Here is a 19,115-nt window from a genome sequence, read left to right as displayed (position 1 = left end):
TCTTTTTCATCTTCAGGTTTTGCTGCTTTTTTATAAACTTGCTGAAATTATGCTAGATTTGGGCAGGATGCTAAAAGCAAGATGCTAAATGCTAAAGACATGCAAATTATGCTAGATCTAGCATCATTATGCTAGATCTGGCAACGGTGCGTCCCTTCCTGTCTAGGTAGATAACTTATTGGGCGCTCCTTAAAGAATTTGTGACCTTTATTAGAGAAAGAGATCAGCCATAAGGTCAAGAAGGGGAAGTTTCTCCTTCAACTGAATGCTGTTCCTCTTCTAAGAATCTCCTAAAAATAAGAAGCTTCTAAAACTCTTTCGTTAGAAAAATATATTCAATTAGAATAATATTTAACGTTATTCGCATACAGAAAAGTAATTCAACGAAATACAAGAGGAAGAAATAGTGACACATTATATCCAATCATACACTGTATAATTATTAAACCAATAATACTGTGTGTAAATACATTCTGCAACACGGAAACGTACTGGGAGATCCATGTGTGGCTTGCGATGGGTGTGAAAATATTTCTGGGTAGTGGTACGTTAGGATAAACTACATGAGAAGGAGTAGAATGGCAGTGTCAAGTGAACTAAACGGGAGTAAAATGGACGACTTCTGCGATTTCTAAAGAGGGCCAATGGTTGGTGATTGATTATAGGCCTATGATCCGAATGTGCCGGAAATGGCAGGTGTGTTGGGTGTCTCGATCCAAAGTAAGGACGGAATGCAAAATTCAGGGCGAAGAGGAACAGTGGTCGCGAGAAAATCCTCAGCGACAGGTAAGGCCAAGCATTTTAGTGGAATTGTCACTCGCGACCGTCGTGCGACTGCGGTAAAAGTGAAGTATCTCTCAAAGCCTATGTTGATCCTCCGTTGGCCGCTAGTTACGACGTGGGTAGTTATATGAGATATTTCCTTTAAAATGATAATTTTTGACTTTATATTGCGCATTGCTCACTCTGTATTTTTTTGCTACGGAGGTGATACATAGCAAATTTGGAAGGTGATGAAATTACCTTTCCAAAAGTATGCAAGATGTGCCAGTGTTGTCTTTGGAAGGGAAGCTATTAAAGAAAATTTGGGAAAGTTAAGGTTATTTAAAGAAATTGGATGGCAACACTGATTCTCAAATATCTCTCAATAACTTCTATTCCAAAGACAACACTGTCACATATTACACAGTTGGAAAGACCATTCCATCGCCTTTTAAATCTGCTATGTCGTATCTTTGTAGAATAAATACAGGGTGAGCAATAAGCAACTTGGAATCAAAAATCGTTCACAACCCGTAGCTCTCAAACCGTTGAGATTAGGACTGATGTTCACATGAACCTTTTTGCTTAGATTCCCCATACTATCATTTTCCGAAGTATTGCCCCTTCCTCCTGGAACACCGTATATACGAGTTCGGTGTCGAAAGAACATGTTGAACTCATCTCTCTATTCAGTATTTAGTTGAAAAATATATTTACTGGAACTCGCCTTATGAATTTTGTAGTCTTCATATGAACTGGTTTCAACATTGTCTGACAAATATTTTCCGGAACGACGTTCTGGAGTGTTCCTATCCCACGAAACCACTGCCTTTATTGCAATTGCAACTAATAATCCTTCTACTTCCGGTTTCAATAGTTAATCATTACCTATACATTGTTCGGTGTAAGCTCTAAACTGCCATAAACAAAGCCACGTGAAACTAAATCTCGCTGATTTGCTGTTGTTCTACCGACGCTTGTACTCTTCCGCAAAATAGTTCATGTGATTGCATTATTACTTTTACTATGAAACTTCATAGGAAACTGCTATATTATTATAAATGACAAAAATATAATACGGATTTTCTAATAATACTGCAAACGAGAGTGACTAATGAAACAATAGAAATAAACACTAAGCATGCGCAATAATTATGGCGCCAACTCAACTGTGGACGGGTGTTCTGCTTTTAAAGTCTGAAAGATGATTGGCATGAATCCCGGTTCCGCGAGTGTTGTGGTGAAACACCAACAAGGTAAACCTTTACTCACTAAGCAACAATTGTTTACCAGCGAAATTCAAATACTTTTTTTTTAATCTTTCGAGTTTCTTTTCTTTCTTTTCTGCTGCTGCTGTAAGTATCTGGACAATACGAGACAGTATTGTCAAAATGCACGTGTATAATTTGCTCCTCCCCGTGAGGAGTGGGAGTGATACATCACTAGCCAATCGTATTTGTGACAAGCGGAAGGATACAAATATTTTGTTTATCGGAGTTTAGAGCTTACGCTGAACAATGTATAGGTATATGTAATTTGGAAGCCTACCGTAGTTAAACAATGTGAAATGGGACCAATTTGTTGATGGATCGAAAGATATATATACTGAAGGGATTTTGGAGTGTTCGGAGATTTTTAGATGGAAGTTAACTAAAATAATTTCGATATATTAAGTCACAAACTTCTTTCCAAATGTCTAACAACATATCTCCGAAGAATACCATGAATAAAATTGGATAGATAGATGAAGAAACATATTTTGCTGAATATGAATATCAACCATTTGGTCTGTGAGAATCTACATTGACATTTCCTTTCCTCGATTTCGGAAAGAGTTAGTTCTTTGGTTTTTCATTCTATACGATGTTATGACGTTCACACTATATGAAAATTCTACTTCGTTCAAACGGGTGATAGCAACTTTACATCTATGTTGTTTCATGTTCACTACTTAATACTGCACTCACTAGGTGACAGAAATTATGTCTTCTTTTCCAAACAATTCATAAAATAAGATTTTGAGACTATTACTCAAACTTGCTTTAAGTAATTAATATTCTATTTCTATTATCTTGAAAATAATCCATCTTCAAATTTTTAAAAATCCATGTTAACCTCTATCAGATCCGATATTAAAGTTTCTGTTGACTCTTCTTAATTAAAAGACTGATAAATTTGTTTACAAATCTCAATGTTTTCAAGGGAGGTCTGTTACGAACTCTTGCGTCATTTATGATATATGATCACAGATGTAACAACATGTAAAGTCAGTTAAGTTGTTCTATAAATGTGACACATTAAAAAAATAAGTTTCAATGTATGATTCTAGATGTGGCAAAAAAGAAAGATACTTCTATAGATTACAAATACTATTGTCCTGTATATATTACGCTTTATCCCTAGAAAGGCAAACTTCACTATCAACCCATTAAAGGTAAACATACGTAATATTTACGTACACACTACATAATGATGTATAGATGTATGATTCATATAGAAACTATTATTATTGGTTTGCGTAAGGTTCCAAAATTGAAGCTTTATTGTTTGAACAGTAATACAGCATAACTATTATCTTATTTTTTTAAAAAAAGGTACATAGAAAAAGAGCAAAATAAACATTATTAACACTCAAGAACAAACCTCTGAGAAAGTCTAGATATATCACTGATTGTTTTTGTTACTAGCAAATATTGAATTCATATTCAATAGTTCTATCACATTACATGCCAAATTGGTTCATATGTCACACGCAGTTATAACACATTTTGATCAGATGTTCACCACATACTGGTTTGTTGCAGTTACGGCAATATGTAGTTGTCATTCTCTTCTTTCTATAAACACAGTAGGAACAGTATTTTCTTGCACCCTGTTGAGAGGGAGCCTTGGCACTTCCTTCTTCTTGGGAGGTACTTCCTTTCCCACTTTCTGATAACACCGTTGTCTTCTGTGCTTCTGTACTCTTTTTTTCTGAAAGCAGTACTTGTATGGTTTCCTTTAGGCTGCGTCTGATAGTAGGGATCATCAACCGATGTTTCTGCCATGATGTAGTCAATTGATTATGCAGAGCAAGCATGAAATGAAGTCTACTAAGAGGCTTTCTTTCGTCTCCATATTTCTTTGAAAAGTTGTGAACATAGATAACGTAGGAATTGATGTTTGCTATGTTTAACATATTATAGAAAAAGCATAGGGGCCAGCGTTTTGTTTTTCTGCTGCAGTTCATCTTATGACACATCTGGTCAAAAGTGTCCACCGCTCCTTTTGTGTCATTGTAGTTTCTAATTATTTCCGGTTTTCCTGATGCCTCATGGATAGCTGCATTTGAATGCATAGATGAAACAGCAGTTACGAGCTTTTCAGATTTAGGTCGAAAAGAAACTGCTGTAAGATCTTCGTGGTGTAAGAAGAAACTTGTTCCAACTTTCCGTTCCTGGAAATTTATGTTGGTGAATTCTGCAGGTAATTCTTTCTTGTTTTTCTTTATGGTACCTATTACAGTGAGGTTTTCTCGCAAGAGTTCCTGTACTAATGGCACACTAACAAACCAATTATCCATCGTGATATTACGATTAGATCCCTTAGTGGTCGATATAAGCTTTCGAACGAAATAATCAGGTACTGGGATTCCTGGAGGCGTTGTTCCCTTTCCAAGATAAGGATCAGCATCTATCATGTATTTCGATTAATTATCACACATCATAACTATTTTTAAACCGTACTTATCAGGCTTCGATGGCAAAAACATGCGGAAAATACAGCGCCCTCTAAATCACATTAGCTGTTCGTCTATTGTGACGTAAGCACTTGGTTTGTAGTGTTTCCGGCAGTTACACAAAAGCATTTCCCAAATATCTTTTATTGGAGCAAGCCTGCTTTCTTTTTTTCTTTCTTCTCTACTTTCTCTGGAATCGAAACGAAGATAATTTATAAGAAATTTGAACCTAGTCTCTGACATAGTAGCTCTAAATCTGTCTCCACAGTAGGAACCATCAGACAAAAGTTCCGTCGAGAGGTGGTTGTTTTGTAAAGCTGCTGCTAGAATTAATATTCCGAATAGAGCATGTAATTTCTCAGAGGTGACATCTGAGATATTTGGACTGGTCTCTTGTTTGTAGTTTTTTCTCTGTCGGGCTATCTCTTCATTCGTATGAAGAAGAATCCAATCAATAATATCCTGTGAAAAGAATAGATTGAAGCAATCCCGAGGTTCGAGCACACCAGCCGCAGTAGGAGTAGGCCCAGGCCTAAAATGAAGAATATTTCTTCTTGGGATCTTTCCACTTGAATCTGTCACTGGATTTGTCTTCCAGGAAAAACCATTTTTTCCTAGCAATTCAGTAACACCACTAACTGTCACTTGCATTTCGTTAATTAGAAGTCTTTCATTTCCCTTCTCAGCCCTAAAATATACTGCCCTCTTTGTCTGATTTTGCCCAGATTCTTCTCTTGAATGCGTGGCTTCACTGCTATTTTCGTTTTTACTACATTTGGCAACTTTCCGCTTTTTGGTTGGATTTGGGGTTTCACATTCAACAGTTCGAATAGCTGACACAAAATGTTGTTCAATATCACTTTCACTGGGATAATAATCTGGATCTTTGTCAGAGTCATCTGCTTCTTCTTCTGATCTCACATCAAATTCAACGTTATCTTCCTCCATTTCTGAGTCTGAGGTCTCCTCTAATATCCGTAAAATAGCTTCCTCGCTATGTATTGCACCACACTCGTCCATTTTTGTAGTAATAATTAAGTCTTTACGAATGTCAATGGTCGATTGATAGTAAACATACGTAAAAGATGCGTGCAAGAAAACGAACGCTAAAGGTAAACACACGCTAAAATTACGTGTAAGATATTACGCTGAAAGGTAAACATACGCCAAATTTACGTACAAGGTTCTAAACTCAATCGTTTGGCACAGAGAACATAACACCTGTCGAAGCGATTAATGTGGGAACTTCAAGCCAACTATCCCGCGATAGCATATCTAGAAGTTGGTGCTTCTACACACAGTTCGTGCCACGTCACATCAGTGTTTCCAACTCGTATACGTAAAATTTACGTAGTTTACCTTTCTAGGGATATATATATATATAATGTGATATTTTTCAATTAGTATAAAATCCACAAACGATAGTAGATTTCTATAACTTCCCACTTTACTAAAGAGATTTTATTTAGAGTGAAGATGGAATATATTCTTGGGATCTTAATTGATTACAGGAAACCATTTTTCGCTACCTATTACCGATTTTACTATATATAAATCAAAGTTAAAACAGGAAGTGGTTGATTTCTGCAACTTCTGGTTTGAATAGAAGGCTAATGGAGGAGTAGAACTTATGTTTTAGAATGCTAAATCGATGGAAAAGCACTCCTAAATTAATTCAGAACCACCTGAGGACGGGGTGCAAGTATGGAAGGAACTGAAACAGCATTTCCCATAGCCTATTTCGACAATTGAAGAGCTTGTTTCCAAAATGTACTATATCAACTTTGGGATTTTTTTTTTCAAAAAGTAGAGAAAACAAATATGGTCATTAAATCTTGGTGTAGAATGGTAGTTTTATTTTATTTAGGTAGGATATTTTATAGTTTATTTTACTGATACATAGTTCGGTACATACATGTGCTTAGTAATTTTTATTAAAATATTTAAGATTTTAGAAATTATTCATATGGTATGTTTTGGGTTTGTATGTAGACCTAGATATAGTATATTTTGGTACTAGTATGTTTTGAAACTAAAATTATAGAAGACGGTAATACAAGCTTATACTTTTAAAATACTTACTCCTAAATAATATAATAAAACAATACACTTTGACATTATTCTTTATTACATGAGATAAATGCATACAAGTTCACAATCTATTCGTACCGTTTCCGTGAATTCTGGTCGTAGTTCAGCATAATAGTCCCATGCGCCTTGGTTACTATATTCTTCTTCTGCACTCGATAACATTATGACATTCACTAAATTAGCTTCAAAGAACAAAAGTATTACAGAAACAAGTCGAAAAGTGTAATATTGACGGCAGTGTTGCCACAGTCCTAGCTCTGAAGTGGGCTGAAAAATAGTAGGCTACCAAATTGAAACAAAAAGGGCTGAATTTTATACCAGGGTAAAACACGGCTTTGTAACACGAAACTGATAAAGGTAATGTTCTAAAACAACCCCCCTCTTCCAACAGCATAAATCAACGTGTCGATATATATATATAAAACGCAGAAATGTTCGGATATCTTTATATTCGTCAATATGGCGTCACTAATAAACAACTTAGCCCTGTAAGCCAGAAATCATGTCAATGTATTTTTCGTGCTATTATGTTTTGGTGTAGAATCTTTGCAATGACATAAATTATAGACTTATTTGAGCACACGCTGGTCTTCTTCAGAATATTCAACACTTGATTCAATGTGTTTGTGTGGTTCTATTTCTTTATAAAATTTGAAGATAATACAGGGTTTGTATGATAAGTAATGAGACCAGGTCTGGAAACATTGTTTTATTGATCTGATCTGTACAGGGACTTAAAAGCTTTCGAAGTACTCTCCTCTTGCGTCGATGCACTTCTGCAATCGATGTTTCCACGCTGCAAACGCCCCCTGGAAGTCAGCAGCCGGCATGTCCTTTAGAAATGTGGTCACGGCTGCTTGGATGGCTGTGACGTCTGCAAAACGGGTTCCTTTCAAGCGTGGCTTCAGCTTCGGGAAGAGGAAGAAGTCGGCCGGGCTCACATCTGGGCTGTAGGGTGGTTGTGGAAGGACTTCCACCCCAATCCGGGTCAAAAAGGAGGTCACTAAGAAGGCGGTGTGGGCAGGGGCATTGTCGTGATGCAACTTCCACCGGCTAGCGATCGCCGGTCTTTTCCGCTTGACGCTCCTGTGCAGTCTCTCAAGGACTTGTTTGTAGAAGGCGGCGTTGACGGCTTGTCCTTGGGGTACAAACTCCTTGTGGACCACCCCCACATTGTCAAAAAAAACAATCAACATTGTTTTCACCTTTGACTTCGACATTCTGGCCTTCTTGGGGCGCGGGGACGCAGGAGTGTGCCACTCCGCGCTTTGACGTTTCGTTTCAGGGTCGTACTGGAACACCCACGACTCGTCACCTGTTATGACGTCATCTTCAAAGTTAGGGTCACTGTTCATGAGGTTCAACAGTTCCTGACAACAATCAACACGTCGTTGCTTTTGTTCGTCAGTCAACACTCGCGGCACCAGTTTCGCACAGATTTTTCTCATTCCCAATTGTTCCGTCACAATCTTGTGCACAGTTGTGTGGTTCATATCGAGTTCATCAGCAATCAATCTCAACGATAATCGACGGTCTGAGTTCAGGAGATCCCTCACTTTTGCCACAGTTTCGTCCGTAGTCACTGTTGTCGGGCGTCCAGCCCTCTCCAGATCCTCAACGCTTTCCCGGCCGTTCCGGAACGCACTGTGCCAACGAAACACCTGGGCTTTGGATAGGGCTTCCTCTTTGTAGGCCTCCGTGATGAGAGAAAGCGTCTGAGTAGCCGTTTTCCCCAGGCGAACGCAAAATTTGATCGCATAACGCTGTTCGATGGAACCCTCCATGTTTGTTGATTTTCCGCCGTGACAAGAATGTTCACAAGGGCTTTGTCCAAGGCTTGTCCGCGCTCCACTAAGGCTCGGAGCCAACTGACGCGCGGTGCGTTGCTTTGCTCGGACCCCCCCCTACATCCTCCATCACCGACAAACCCGCTCCAGCGACACGCGCGCCGCGGCGCGGCGAGTCTCATTACTTATCATACAGACCTTGTATTTCCACCACACTGCTTCCTTCTCGTCTCCTTCATGCGTGGCGCGCATGCGCCCACCTAGCAGCATTTGAATCCCAGTATAGTTCGAATTACGAATTTTCTGCACATAAAGTTCCTAAGTGTTAAGCGGTGCAACGCTACAGGTTCAACAGCATTCTTTAAGAGTCCAACACGCAGTATAAGTAACGTGAGATGCAGGAGAAATCTTACCGACACTTTAGAAAATGTGACAAGTGTTTGTTAAATGGTGCTGAATTGGGTAGAATCGTACCAACTTTTTCACAAAAGGGGCTGAAAATGCCAACGTGGTACCAACGGGCCGATGAATGACAAAAAGGGCTGAATTTGGTACAATTGTACCAAGTGTGGCCACACTGATTGACGGTAACTAACGTGCAAAACTAGTTAAAAACGAGCACTGCTAGAAATAAGATTGACATCAAGAATGATCTTAACAATAAAGCCCACTGCGGTGTTATAGCGACGTTGCCAAATACGATGTTCTCAAATGAGAGCATGAATCCTTTTAGTACAATCTACAAATTTAAAAAAAAAATCATATTTCCCACTCAATAATTAAAAAGGAGTCTAAAAGAACTGGTTGGTTGTTTTAGTTGGATATAGTACATTTTGCTATGAAAAGGAAGACATACGTATTAAGACAATACTGGATACAGTTCACTATGGAATTATGAAAGGATATAGTATGTTTTGAGACAAATAATTGCTTGATATAGTAGCCTAGATATTTTAACAAATGTGTTTCTAAAGTTTGTATTTTAACACGATTTCAGAGCGTTCTGGCACAAATTATCATCATATTTAGGCAGAAGTGCCACTAACCCTTCTGTTCCCAATAAAATTTCAAATTCCGAAAAAATGGATACAGTATCGTTTGGAAACAAGCTCCTCAACGCAAATTACATATAATGAACTCAGGAAATCGGGTTGGTGGGCAAATCCGTTGACAAGGGACAATAATGATTTAGCACTACGCTAATGGTATCAGGGACATTCAACATGTACAACTGATAACAGAAAATGTGTGATGTAGTGTACCTACACGACAAATAAAACTACTGTGCTATATTCTTTGGATATTCGATAAGCTTCGAAATTCACTGTAGAATTATCATGTTATGAGCCCTATTTAGTCCAAAAAGCATTTTTTTTTTTTTTTAATTTAAAGAATGAACTTACAATGTTCGAGAAGAGACAAGATTTTTTAAACATTACTAATCGTCTCGTCTGAAATACAAGAATTGTCATGTTTCAGGCTTCCTCTGGAGTTTTAAAATGTACTCATTTGTTTTCGAGACGAGACGAAAAAGAACCCGGCTCAGAGCTTATGGAAATCTTGTTTCCGTTAAATTGGCTGGTATTGCAGTATGTTGTGTATTTTTGGTCCCCTGGTGAAAAGTCTCAATGGGCAGAAGCCCGAAAACCCCACGCTTTTGAGATATCCACTGATTATTATTGTCACTTAAAGGCACACTTTTAAGTCCGGTGCTAGGACATTAGATTGTTTTGCACATGTATCCAGTGTTCTATGATTTTTAAGATAGGCATCAACAACAATTTAAATACCCTAGTCGAGCTCTATTGGAATAATGCAAGATGCTGTCGAAACACTGGAGGTTGAAGTTCAAGAATGATGAGATATGAGATGCAAAACAAATCTTTACTGGAAAGGAAGACACTACAAATGACTGACTGAGAAACTAAACGGACAATATTAATGGTAAATTCGATTAACAACGACCTCGGATTCAGAATCAGCTACCCTAAAAACCTATCTATGATTTTTTTTAAAGATTTTTCTGACCGATTTTAAAGTTTCAACTTGAAATGACCCTGCAATGACTTTAACATGAACTTTTCTGGTCAAGAAAATAACACAATCAGATCTCAAAAAACATTTATGAACTTTTTATTCAGATTTTTGCAACTTTCCTCTCGATTTGATCTTTAAATTACCTTGAACCTGATGCAATGATGGTAACTGCCTAGGATTCGAAATCAGCAACCCTCAAACCCTACTATACCTTAGTGAGACTCCTTCATAGATCATAGATGAAAGGTCGAGCTAATTATTATTTTCAAGTTTATGAGGAAGCGTATGCTTTGTAAAATTCTTTTCATCCTATCTAACAAACCGTAAACAATCCGTCGTGTACAGATTAAACAAATCATTCACATTCTCGCCAAGCTTAGGCGTACCTCAGGGACCACTCCTATTTCTCATTTATATCAACGACCTACCAGATCTACATCACATAAGCAGTTGGTGTAAAAATAATTATATTGAACTAAATGCTAACAAATGTAGTGTAATGTCATATACCGGAAGACAGTCCTGTATTTCATTTGAGTATGTAATTAATGAACAGCCACTATGTAGAAAAGATGTAGTCAAAGACCTGACTATTTTGATCCGAAACTAAAGTTCAGTGTCCATATTGAACATATTAAAAACGAGCATTTCGCAATCTAGGCCTAGTCATAAGATTATTTAAAGAATTCGAAAATATCAATACTTTGAAATCATTATACTATGCGTACGTACGCTCAAAGCTGAATATGCGTGTACAATTTGAGATCCTCAAACCAGTAAGGATAAGTTCATGCTCGAAAAACTTCAAGCAAATTTCTGAGATTTTAACGTTTAAGGACACAGGTTTCTACCCAAGTAAATTTAGCTCCTCTACCTAGGGATGTAAAATACCTGGGTATTTGTGTCAGCGGGTAAATACCCGGGTATTTACCCAAAATGGGTATTTTAGTGGGTATTTTTTGTTTCAATTAACCATAAATGGATTTTATTGTTGTCAATGAAAAATATAATGATAATTTGTATCACCTGCAATGGGAATACTAAATAACCACTTAACAAATCATTTTTTTTCTAGTAATTAAAGAATGAATTTGATATTTATTAAGTAACAGAATACGGATTTTTTAGTTACTCACCATCATTTTTCTTTCTACTTATACTAGATTTTCTTCTATTACCCTTCGCGGAAAATAATTGTCCATTCTACTCCATGAACTTTTACCTTAGTGTGCCCTGAGACGTCCAATTAGCTACGCGGTAGAATTCTGTAGTGGACCAAACCAACACGAAAATATAAAATTTATGATAGAACATAACGATGACTAACAAAAGTGAAGTCAGTTGTCACCAAACCAATCACTATTATTAAGTATTCTGCCTGCCAGCAGCTCCTGGTATTAATGACACGGAATTTAGGTTCTTCCTTAGGTTCATGTCTGATACAACTACTTTTTCCATTTTTCTCAATCTGGTGCATCTTTTTTATCTTCCAATACCTTCTCCAGTTTTTCAAATCATCGATGAACACACTAACAAGACTATTTAAATAATATTAGGATCTCTATTACTAAAATAAACAAACACGTTTACTGTTGGCTTGCCAAATATATTAATGACGGAAAATTAGTTATTAATAATTACTTTCCTATTTTGAGGATCTAAAGTTCGCAACAATTTTATTATACATATATATTTTTAACATTATCTTAAAAAATTGAATAGTACAGATGAAAAACAACTTTTTTTGATAATTAAGAAAACTGAAGTGATATTCCAGATACAGCTGGTTATTTTCTTCACGCAAAATAATGTTATTTTTGGTATTTTATCTATAGATAATGAGATGTACAGAATTGTCAATTATGCAAAGAATTATACCAATAAGTTTCTTATCTTTTACTCCTGGTTTACTCAACTAATAAATTTAATCTGTTTAAGAAATTACATTGTAACAACTAAATTGTTGATATAGTTATATCAAAGTAAAGAAACTCGGCTTTAGTAAGTAATAACCTAGAAAATGCTTAGAAACTAAACAATTTACACATTTACCCAATTTGCCATTCTATAGACGTAATTGTATGATTACGAAAGTTGCAGAATAATCAAAGTAACTAAATTTAATAAATTGGTCGATTAAATTATTTACTAAATAGGGTAAATGTGCCAGTAGTCGACCATTTAAGGAGATTTTCAACTTTGTTAAAGTATAAAAAAATCATTTTTTACTAATAACTTTTACTGCATATGTCATTAGAAAGAACAGTGTTTAAATTTTACGTTTGTGTAGCTCGCATGGGAAATCTTTTATACATAATTACACAGGAAAAAGAAAATACCAGAAACCCTGAAAAAAAACAGTAGTCGGCCTATGAAAACCAAAGGTCAGCCATTACTTTAACCAGTACTCAGCCACACTATAGAATTGACTTTTTTAGTGGAATATTAAAGATCAATTCCTCAGTAGCAAATTAAGGGACAAATATATTGCACTCAGAGTTCCTACGAAGAAAAACTACGTGGAAAACAGGCCCGCAACTAGAGGGAGCTAGGGGGCCTGGCCCTCCTAAACTTTTCGTGGCCCCTCCAGACCTCAACGCAAAAAACACAATTTAGATATGTGTAAGAGATTTTTAATGACTTCCCCCCCTAACATATCTATGCCCCCCAAACCTCTGTGGCTAGAAGCAGGCCTGGTGGAAAATATATTGCGATACAGGAAAAAAGACTTCTTGTATGATATTTACCATAAACTAAGAAAAATGTGCCTCGGCCTAGACTAGCCTATTTAAAACTAATATATAGGCCTATTTATATTTACATTGATATTTATATTTAGCTATGACATTAACCCTTTAATATGAAGTTCATTAAGCACATTCAGGACACATAAGCACTTGTTTAGCAGGTTCCTCGTACGATAATACACTGAGGCACGTGCATTTTAAGTGGTACCAGTGATCACAAAAGTGACACCCAATATATTTAAGCGTATAGTTCTCAATATCACTTATGAATTCTTTTTCAGGCCTTAGGCGGCATTTCAACAACTTCTTGCGTCTCGTCTTTTTAACTACTAATGCTACTTGGCTTGACAGTCCCTTTTTTTTTTTTGTTTGACTTAAAATCTTTCTTTTGTATTCTCTCCCTTTTTCATTTTAGACATTCCTCTTCTAGTTTTCTTTTCTTTTCATTCTTTACCATCTGATAATTTCTCCATGCTTGGGAGGATACTGCACTTTGAACTTTTTCTCTGGGCACATGTTTGGCAGTTTTGTTTTTGATTGGAGCTAGCCACTTCTGAGATCATATGGAGTTATTTCTGGCTCTACTGACTGTCGAAACAGAAGCAGACCTTTCACCTTGCGTCGCTTCAGTACAAGATGCCATAACGGATATGTTGTTTTCCTGGTTTGAGTCAAACGTAACGTCTATTTCTGATATCGAAGATATATTTGTAGGCTCTAGACGGCCAATTGCTAAAATTTGGTATGTTCCAGGACTAAGATATCGAGCATTTCACTAGCAAGTATCTACTGATAACAGATCGATCCTCTTCGGACAGAAAAATAGCCTTATATGTGTTCATTAGTGTAGAATAAGAAGACTCTTTGGATAAAGTATCCTCAACGCACCTGATTGCAAAAACATCTGACACTGAGTCTATTCCAGTAGATGTCTTTGGACTGGTTGAAAGAAACGCTAAATCACGCGTTCTTAAACTGTTAGACATATTTTCCTCACGCTCATAGCGAGTTAGAATGTAAATATTTATGATTATTCTGTATTGTTTCGGCAATCAGGCAACTCTAGGAACAGAGCAGATAAGAACAGATAATAATAATAATAATAATAATAATAATAATAATAATAATAATAATAATAATAATAATAATAATAATAATAATAATAATAATAATAATAATAATAATAATAGTTGAAGAGCAATTGCAGCCTTGGAATTAAAAACGTGCAGAAACGCGACATTGTGCGGAGTAATTTTAAAAAAATAAATCAATTAGATATGGATAACCCTTACTTCCTCATAGTTACCTTAGATTAAAAGACTAAGCTATGATCAGGGTCAAGGGCGTCGATCCTGCTAGGGCCGGGGGGCCCGGACCCCCAAAGCTTATGTAGGGCGTATGCTTAGGGTAAAATAAATACTCATTACCTGTCCTTTTTAAATTTTAGAGAAATAATTCAGACCAGCCATAAATCCTTAACCTTTTTTCCCTCAGTTCTAGAAAAATACAAGAATTGAAATGGTTACAATACCAGACTGATATTAAAGTACGGGACAAAAATAAACGACCAACATCGTCATAAGTTTTAATGGCATTTTCGATCGTATAATTTTGTCTCGTACTTTATAACTGTATTATACTTGTATGATGCAATTAGTGACATCATAACAGTTACTTTTTCATTAAATCGTTAGAAAAGTCTTCTACGTATTAGTTAAGTGTCTTAGTTGTATGTCATGTGTCATTTAAATTGAATGAATGATAAGTGGATGACTACTGGAGTATATGTATCCAGTAGTCGTCCGTTGAAAGTAATGGGGGCTGACCATTGGAAATTGAAGTGAAGAGTCATTTCCAGTAGTCAGCTCCTAATGGCTGACTACCGGAAAATGTTATCAAAAATGCAACTTGTAGTCAGCCCCCCTTATTTCTACGCAATATCTTGTTTTGTATCATAAACCACGAATTTTTGATAAGCTACGATACATTCATGCATAGAAGAAAGCAATAATTCGTACTATTTTACAATAATATAATTTTAACTTAACTTTGAAGTAAAGCTTCTTCCTTATTTTTTTATTAACAAAATGCGCACTTGGCTCACTTGCATCAGCAGACCTCAAATGATAATTTTTCTTTTCTGCCACGAGGAGTCACACCAGGCCAGAACAAATGAGGTTGAATACTGGAGCTCTGATTTAAGTTGTAGTTGATTATTTGTTTGATAACAAGCTACTGTATGGTTATTTAATATGCTTTTTACTGAAAAATGGCTGACTACTGGAGACGGCTGATTTTAGGCACACTTACCCTATGCCGTTGAGAGAAAATTATCCATAAAATGAGGAATAACAGTTCGTAAAACACTTAAATAACGAATTCCTGACTTTTCGAGTGTTTACTAAATGGGTTTTAACACTAACACTAATGCTTTGTGAAAGTATTTTATTGGATAGCATATTTAAAGTATTAATATGATGAACAACGTTAAGCTGTATAGTAAGTCAGTGAAGGTAATATTTATACTTTAACTTATTCAGTATAGAACCTCTACCATATTTGGAGCACTATAAAACGACCTCAAATTTTACCGTCCTACTCAGAATCAACCCTAAGATCAGAGTCGGAATCATCACACAATTCGGTATCATCGCAGACTTTACATTTAAAGTCATCCTAAGGTTAAACAAATAGGGTTTATACACGATTTCTACATATGTATACAAGCTAACCACCTAACCTAAGGCTTGAAGTCATATTATGATTTCTTCATTTTTTAGGTCTTGGTGAAACGAATCTAAGTTTAAAAGCCGTTCACACCTTGGTGAAGAAAGTGCATAGGTGGGTAAGATAGTAAAATGGCCCCAAATCAATCTTTAGACGACAAGTCAGTCCCCTTGTAGGTACTCCCAGGAGTCATTAATTTCTTATGCTTCAACTCTGATTTTTTCGTGAGCAATGACGTAAAATCGGAAAAGTGATGTGAATTATTTCTCAAGATTGTCTTGATCGATGTTGTTAAAACTTAGATGTATGTATAGGTGTACACGAGGGCTTCGTCTGAAAAATGTAACAGCTAACCCCCACAACTTCCCTCTTTCAAAAAATTCGATTCAATATTTTGATCTCTTTACCTATGAAGTTCTTCGAGAAAAAATATGAAAAAATAGGTTTTAAATGCCGCGTTAACCCTAGAATAACATATAATATCCACAATTGTACCGCGGGTGCGCCATGGTCAAAACTGTCTGTAAACCTGTACCGCATCTGAACGGGGTTGATTTGTTATTATTTTGCGGTTTTACTCATGAATGAATAAAAAAATTACATTCGAAAGACACCAAAATCGTTAAGACTCCGTTTAGTCGCCTGTGGCATTCCCATCCCCATTTTGGGCAAAGTGAAACTTGATATTGGTGTCTATTTCGTATGAATCTAACATCCTGCGCATGAATATGAAGTTCAAGTTGCCATTAGTTCCCCGTAAGTACCCCATTTGATGGTACCTGAAGATTCAATGTGAGCTGACATATAATAAAATAAATGTTATCTACGAAGTATACTTATAGTGCCCAATCGAGGTAAAAGCACCTCAGCTGCGAAGAGAATAAACATCAACAACAATACTCAGTGTAATGTAATGTAATCTTTGTTGTAATCTTTGGTGTCCGTAGCAGTATAGAACTGTTTGCATTACATTTTCTTATATTTCTTGGATGAAATATTTATTTTATACAAGTCTCAATTTCATTCAAAGGCTTTATTAAATTAGACTCTTGTTGATGGTTGTTCTTTTAGCATGTGTTATCACATCGATTGGACACTGCCCTATAGGTACATGTAACATTAATTTTTTTGTATGCCAGCTCACATTGAAGCTTCAGGCACTCTCAAATACATGCCTTACCAACGGGGAGAGAGGTTCGTGAACCCATTACTATTTGTAGGTTCTGAAAGGTAAACTAATAGCAACTGACAAAGAAATGCAATTGAATTCTGTTCTTAACATTCCTTCTGACAATGATGATTTTTTTTTTTTTTTTTTTTTTTTTTGTTTGTTTGTTCAAGCCGAAAAGCAATTGGTTGTGGGTTCCACGAACACCCCCTTGGTACCGTAAGGGTTAATATCCACCTTACTAAATTAAGCTATACTAAAGTGTTTCCAGCTTACGTTTGTGATTGCATCCATATGGTTCACAAATGGTGACAAAGAACCCAATTATTTATTTGAATGAGTACTAGTAGTTGTATTGCACATTAACCCAGCGATAGAGGTGCAGGGCTTTCTTTTGACACTGAAACATCAGGAATGTCTATTTCTAATAATTCAGCTATTTTTTTTTCGCAGATGATATACTTGCAACGGTATTCGAAAAAGTAATTACTTCAAACCGTTTTACATGAGCTGGGCACTTAAAACACTTTTTCAAATAATTTGTCATTTTATTGGCATTCGCATGTTTATATTCTTTATTACAGAAATTGCAAACACCACCTTTGTTTTTGGCTTCTTCCCCATGTTGCATTTCTAGTCTTTCAAAACACTGTTGAAATAACAGTGAAAGAATATAGTTTAGACAGAAACTGATGCAATCCCATCTTGCAGAACAGTCAGAGCACAGTACAAAACTAGTATTGAAGGCAGAGACCAACTGCAACGCTTATCTTTCCTTTTTGATATTCAAACCAGTGCTGTGGTCTTGCCAGGTCTTGTACTTCTGCAACAGTACAAAGTACTGAACAAAATCTCTATAAAACTAACGGATGTTATGCATTTTGGTGTAAAATATCCGTAGTGTAATACTTGTAACAATTTCAGTAATTAATAAAATACAGAAAAAAGTCACCGTATGGTTAATTATTCTTAAAATTTCATAATAATTGAGTTTTTGAAAAATACCCGTTTTTTTGGTAGGTAAATACAAAAAGGGTAAACACCCGGGTAAATACCCATATTTTATTTACCTACCCATTGGGTATTTACCCGACCCACCTCTACCCTGTCTAGTAACTATAACATGTTAACGTTGGAACAAAGAAGACTGCAAATACTCTTTTATATTTATATAGTATTTTGCATTCGAAAGTCGATTATCCAGAAATTGTAATCAGCTTAAGTATATCAGTTCCGTCGACTAAGGAATATGAATCATAATTAAAATTTCACGCACTGACATAATGACTAAGTCACCGATAGTAAGAATCAGTGCTGCCTACAATAACACAGTCAAATTATGTCCAAAAATTGATGTATGCACGAACAACACCCGAACATTTAAGAGAGATGTTCTAGATATAATGAAGCAATACGCCAAATAAGTAAACAACTAATATTTGTAATCAACACATTATTGGGAATATTATATTTTTACTGTAGTAAGAATTATGTATAGTCCGAACACTGTAATTGGGATCTATCCTGTTGTGTTCTATTTAATAAATTAATTAATTAATTAATTAAGTGACGATAATAATCAGTGAATATCTCAAAAACGTGGGGTTTTCGGGCTTCGTGCCCGGTGAGACTTTTCACCAAATACACAACATACTGCAATACCAGCCAATTTAGCAGAAACTGTAGTTCCATAAGCTATGAGCGGGGTCCTTTATGGAAAACTCTTGTCCATCACAAAATCAACTTAGCAAATTTCACTATCGAGACATGCATGACGTAATTGTCTGCGAATATGTTAAAGAAAGTGGAGAAACGTAAATATTCTACATCTTCCCAGTTCACCTTGGCTGTTTCAGATTCTTAAACAAAACAAAACAAAAAAAAAAAAAAAAGCTAAAAGATAAAACAACGTTTAAAACTATTCATCGCACTTGTCACAATAAGGATAAATTCAACGTTAAAGTGGGAATTTTCTTTTCGTCGCCTGAAACGAATGAAAATGAAAGTTGGTGTACAATGAAAGTTTCTTGGCAATTTTCATAGGAAACGGCTCGCTTAAAATTGATATTTCCCTAATA

The sequence above is a fragment of the Thermobia domestica genome, chromosome 5 (assembly GCF_964235325.1).
Source record: "Thermobia domestica chromosome 5, izTheDome1.hap1.1, whole genome shotgun sequence".
NCBI lineage: Eukaryota > Metazoa > Arthropoda > Insecta > Zygentoma > Lepismatidae > Thermobia > Thermobia domestica.
This window is presented reverse-complemented; position numbering follows the sequence as displayed.